The following is a 6,311-nucleotide window of genomic DNA, read 5'->3' on the forward strand; positions in this document are numbered from 1 at the left end:
CCAGCTCACTAAGGGTGGGGCCACCCCTGGGCTGGTGGTCCTGGCTTCTGTAAGAAAGCAGGCTGAGCAAGCCACGAGGAGCAAGCCAGTCAGCAGCACCCCTCCATGGCCTCTGCGTCAGGAATCTGCCTTCAGGTTCCTGCTCTGACTTCTTCCTTCAGTGACGGACGGTGACGTGGATGTGCAAACTAAATAAACCCTTTTCTTCCCAAGTTGCTTCCTTACCTAAGACAGCCCCCACCATCCTGACTGAAGATGGTGGGACTTTCATGCCTGTGAGGCAAGGTAGTCACACCTGTGATCCAGCACTTGGAAGGCTGAGGTACGAGACTTGACACAGTTGAGGCCAGCTTGGCCTACATAGTTCCATGTCAGCCTGGGCTTCAGAGTGAGTTCCTGTCTCACAAATCCAAGAGAGAGTGGGAGGCACAGGCCACACAGATCCTGGGAAGTGCTTTGGGGATTCGTGCATAGAGAGTCCAGCAGGGAAGAGTCTGGCTTGAGGCTAAATTGATGGACAAATAAACCCGGTGGTTGTGGAGAGGTGCGAGGATCCACAGCAGTAAACAAAGGCCAGAAACCTCATCTCTGTATACAGCACAGCACAGAGAAAGGCGGGGGGGGGGGGGAGTGAGCAGCTTTAGACACTGAATGTGAGCCAAGGCAGCCACCGAGGAAAAGGGCATGCTGGGGACAAATACGAGGAACTTAGGGGAAAAGACTGACAGATTGTGGGGAGCCATCATCCACAAGGACAAGGTGGGCGGGGAGCTTCAGAACCTGCTAAGTGAGAGGTGTGCACGCAGGGGACCTTTGAAGTTAATCTAAAAGTGAACTTGCATGGAGACCGACGTCGCATGGTTTTAATCTGAAAGGTTTGAAATGCGCCGCGCTGACGGGTGATGAGCAGAACAGGTGGGGAAATTATCGGCATGAGCTCAGAGTCACCGGTGTCAAGCCCTTACAAAAGAATAAAGCCGCGAGGCCGTTGGGAGGGTATCAAATGCACAGATGCCTGGTGACAAAATATGTCCCCAGGACTGTCAGAATCACAGCCATGAACAAAGGCCACCGGTAGCTGCCAGGACATCTGATCAGTAGCCGCCTGTCCAAGCTCGGCAATAATGTCACCCTCTTTATTGGTTCTTGTAGCCAAGGATGAGTGATTGAGATAACCCAGGTCACCTTCTTTATTCACCCCGAAAGGCTGACCCTTGCCATAACCCTGTAAATGTGTCTTTCCATTGCAGCTCTTTACCTTTTTCTGTGTGCTGTGTGTGTACATGCACACGCGTGTGCGTGCGTGCCCCATACAAGTACACCCACATACCAGTGATTGGGAGGCAGCAGTCAATGTGAGGTATCTTCCTTTCTCTGTCTCCATCTTGTTTGTGAGACAGGGTCTCTCAATGAACCTGGAGCTCAATTGATTGGCTGGACTGACTAGCCAGTGAGCTCCAAGGATCTGCCCATCTCGTCTGACTCTTAGTACGGAGATTACAGACACGTGCACTGTGCCCAGCTTTTACATGGTGCTGGGGATTCAAACTCAGATCTCCATGCTTCTATAGTAACTACTTTACCCAGCAAGCCATCTCCCCACCCCATGTTTGCCATATGACTCCCGTTTGTCACAGGGTTGTCACGGAAGGGCCAGGACAGTAGGGTCATGTCTTCATCAGTTCCCAGTTACTCCCCCTGGACTTCCTGCGTGTTTGTGTGTTGTGTGTGTATGTGTGTGTGTGTGTGTGTGTGTGTGTGTGTGTGTGTCCATTCTGCACTGTGGAAATGTGAGGCACAGAAAATCCTGTTGGTCTGGGAAGAGCTCAAAGCAAGATTGTCACAGAGCTGGGAGTGGAAGCCACCCCATGGCTCCCCATCTGAAAGGAAGGGAAGACAAGAGGCTGGGGGACATGCTGTTATTCTATGCTATAGAGGCATCGTCCCCACTACACTCTATCCAGCTCCTTCGCAGCCAGGGCCTCCGGGTGAAACTTTCTTTGCCTTGGAAAAGCCACAGGAACTAATCAAAGGTGGTGCTGGCCAGGGATCCCTGAATGAGCTTCCAGCTCCATGTTTACACGGCCTGTTCTTGTTCAGTGGGTGACCGGGGCAGTCCACTGCAATGATAGATTGTAAAATAAACGACACCACTCAAAGCCCTGTCATTATCATGTCGTGGGTTTTTGGCAGTTCCTCGAGTCTGGCTTGTTTTGTCTAATTACACAGCACTGTGCATATCCCCCATATGTTATCTTTCACATAATAAATACATGGAAAATCCCCCTGTTTTTCCATCAGCCGCTGCCCAAAAACAGACGGATTTCTGGTGTGTGCTTACGCAATAAAGAAGCAGTTGTTTGAGGTAGGGTGACACCTCATAACTGGACTTTAGAGGTCCCATCACTCAGACTGGAGGGCTTTCTGCATACTCTCCCTGCCAGGAAGCCAAGGGCCTTGTCAGAGCCTGATTGAGTCTTGGGATGACTGGAAATGCAGCGAGTGCCTCAGTCTGGCAGACTCAGGGACCGCAGGGGCTGGAGGGTGACATACTTGCTTTCTAGAAAGGAGGCCTGGCTACAAAGGTTTTCCCGTACCCTGCAAGTTCACAGAGAAGCAGAAGCACTGATCAGTTGCAGGGGTGGGGGGGGGCTTTGCTAACTATCAACCTATGAGCGTTAATCAAACCTCTGACGGAGGCTCGCACTCATTGCTAGTCAGGTAAGGGAGCAGACAACGGGCGTCTGTGGGCTTGGGAACAGCCTACCTGGGCTCAAGGCTGAGAGCCGCAGTTTGCAAGCTGTGGGATGTCACCCAAATGACCTGAAACCTCAGGTCATTACACATCTATAAAGTGGGGGTGACCAGGGATGGTTCCCCTCTTGGGGTTGTCACGAGAGTTACATAAGTTAGAATGTACAGTGGGCAAGATGGCTCAGCAGGTAAAGGCGCCCGCCTCCAAGCCCGAGGACCTGAGTTTGCTCTTCTGAGACAGCTAGCCTAGAACTCATTATGTAGACCAGGCTGGTCCCAGATTGTAGTTTTTCACCCAGTTCTCCTCAGGTGCTCTGGTAACACAGCTGTGCACCTCCAACCTGGATATTGTCTCATTCTTCTGAAAAGCTAGCACAAATTTGGTATATTCTCCTGTTGGTGCTCCAACTTCTGAATTCCAGCTTTATTCTTCTTGAAACTTGGTTTCTTGTTTGTTTGCTTGTCTTGGTTAAAAAGTATTAGCTTGTAAGAATCCTCCTTGTGCTCAAGAGTAAACTGTAAAGCTCACACTTAAGTTCCTACAAAGGATGGTGACAGTCATATCCCTCACAGGGAAATAGCGTGTGGCTCCCGGGTGCGACTGGAGATGATCAGAACAATAGCGCGGCTTACTCATGTGTTCAAAGGAGTTCCATATCCATTATTTTGTCTGGTTCTCAAAATAACCCCAGGAGGGTGGCATGGCTGTTGCTGTTATACAGGCACGGAGGCTGAGATGAAAGGGTACGGGGTCCGTGTAAGGAAGTGACAGAGATAGCCCGGAGATATAACAGTAATGGCAATGACAGCATCGACAATGATGGCGCTGGCTAGCATGTGCCATTTGTTCTCCGGGTTAAGCGCTCTTCCTCCTGACGCTGACGAGGACTAATTGTCTTCTGGTGTCCCAGAACCTGACAACAATCTTTGGCCTTCTTCCCCCCCACCCCCATCCTGCTGAACCAGGCTCAGTCCAGCCCCTCCAGGTCCTGTGAGTGTGTCAGCTGGGCAGAACTCAGAAGAGCAGAGCAGAGAAGTCACAGGGTGGAGACAGAACTACAGAGCACTTCAAAGACCTGGGGGAGGTGGAGAGACATGTGTGGGCTGGGAAGAGTATCGTGTTTAGGATCTCAGGGAGACTGAAGGTTACCAGGGGCTAAGCAGGCACATCCCAGGGAATATCATCCACCTGAACAGGAAGGATAACGGAATGATGGGCAGCCGGCTCTAGGTCCTCCACAGCATCCCACTCTGCCGACACTGGGCCAACAGCTGGAGCTAGCCATGGCCGTGCATGGTGTGAATGCCCTCATGTGCATTAAATATAAGAATCAGACTGAGGAGAAAAAGCTGACATCTTTAACCTTTCAGGAACAAGGTTTGTTAGGAGAAAGGGCTTTGAAACTATGGTAGAATTGCTGCCAGCACATATCTCCATCCTGTAGGCCAAACGTACCACTTCATCCATTGTCTGTGAGGTGGCCTTCCCATACCAGTGGAGGGTACACCTCAGACCTAGACAACACAGTGCCACCTCCTTTTCCTCAGGAGGATGATGAAGTGCCCAAGAAAAGGAGAAAGATGGTCCATGTCACTTGTCAATTTGATCAAAACAGATGTCCCACAACCTTGCATGCACAGCCCCTCTAGTCTGGGAGAAATGGAGAGGTCTAGGTTCGTTTGCTGAAAGTCAACAAGGGCTTGGATTAGTTACTTTTCTGTCATTGTGTTAAAACACTATAGCCTAGTCAATTGACTTAAAAAGGCCTCTAATTGGGCTTGTGGTTTCAGAGGGTTGGAGTCAACAGTGGTGGAGCTAAGGTTGGTGACAGGCAGCTAGAACAGCAGCTGAGAGCTCACATTTTGACCCACAAGCACTAGGCCCACCCCTGTGACACACCTCCTCCAACAGGGCCACACCTCCTAATCCTTCCCAAACCTTCCACAAACTAGGACCATGTCTGGACCAGGCATGGCTGGTATCTGAGGTCTGGAGCCTTGCCTAGGAGTACCATAACTGGAAGCTCCTTAACTCTTCTGCCTCTTTAGGCTTCATGTAGTTAGTGTGTGGGCAGCAGGAACAGACCAGTTCATGGGGCCTCAGGGCTCTCCAATGCCTGTGGACACTTTTAGGTACCAGTCCTCTGGAGTCCCCAGAATCATCCCTGGCTCAGGGCTCAGCCCACAGGCACCAGTGCGCCATTTTTCTTAAGGAGCAGATGTTGGTCTGACAAAGACTTCCTGCCTGGTTCGGGGCCAGTAATCAATAAAGCAAATATTGGCTTCCCTGGGTTGTAATCTCTAAAGTTTACCATGCAGCCAAGGAAGAAACTGCTCTGGAGGTTGAATTAACTCGCCTGAGTTCGTGGACTGGGATGGGCAACGTCAGGGAATCTTCCACCAATAGCTCCCACCATGAAGCCCGACACCAATGTCCCTCATGACTCAAGGCCACATGAAACATGAGACAACACAGCACCGCCTCCCACACCCAGCAAGAGCTTCTCCAAGCATCTCTCAGGAACGACAGGACTGTCAATCTTTAGTCAGAGGGGCTGCCCCCATCAGCCTCGAGGGAGTCTCTCGCTTTCCACAGCCAACCTCAGGGTGAGGCTTGACTTTCTGTGACTACAGGAAACCCGTGTGGCTCTGACTTTGCCAGGGAGGCGCTTGGCAACAAGGGGAACAGAGCGGGAAGCTGGGACCACCATCTGGTCTTCTCGGGGTCTCGGGAAGTTTTCCCATTGTTCCTGACAGGATTCTGTCCTGTGGGCCAGGAGACTGAAGCTGCCTTCTGCCAGTGGACACCTCAAGACACACACTCTTCTTCTAGTCACTCGGCGCTTTGGGGACAGGTGTCACCCCCATAAAAAGGTTTTCATCCTTGTCCTTCCTAGGCCACACCATTCCTGTCCTACGGTAGGAGGTAGGAATCTTACTCTCTGCAGATGAGGTCCCCAGGGCCCACTGAAATGTAGTTGCCTCTGTCCCATCCCAGTCATCTGTCTGTCTGTCTGTCTGGTCTGTCTGTCTGTCTCTCTGGCATGAACGCACACCCTCACCCCCTCATCCCTGCGAGTCTATGTTCTTCAGGAGACACTCCTCCCCATGCAGAGCCACCCATAAAACACCAGTTCCAATCTCAGACTTTCAGATGATAGGACCAGGTAAGATAAAAGACCCCGAAGGACAGGAGAGATCAGAGTGGTGTCTCAGACTGAGTGCCAGCCTCATGTCACCAAGCCTCCCAACCTGGGGGGGCAGAGGGAGACTAGAAATCTACATTTGTATGTATAAGATTCTCAAATTGAAGTACCAAATGCCAACTTGAAATTAATAATAATAATAAAAAGAGAACAGGGAGAGGCTGGAGTGATGGCTCAGGGTTCCAGAGGACCCGGGTTCAATTCCTTGTACCCAGCAGCTGACAACTGTCTATAACTCCAGTTCCAGGGGATCTGACACCCTCACACAGACATGCAGGCAGGCAAAACACAAGTGCATATTAAATAATGAAATAAAGAAAAAAGAGAGAGAGAATGGGGGGGGAGAAATGT

Source organism: Arvicola amphibius, chromosome 9 (assembly GCF_903992535.2).
Source record: "Arvicola amphibius chromosome 9, mArvAmp1.2, whole genome shotgun sequence".
NCBI lineage: Eukaryota > Metazoa > Chordata > Mammalia > Rodentia > Cricetidae > Arvicola > Arvicola amphibius.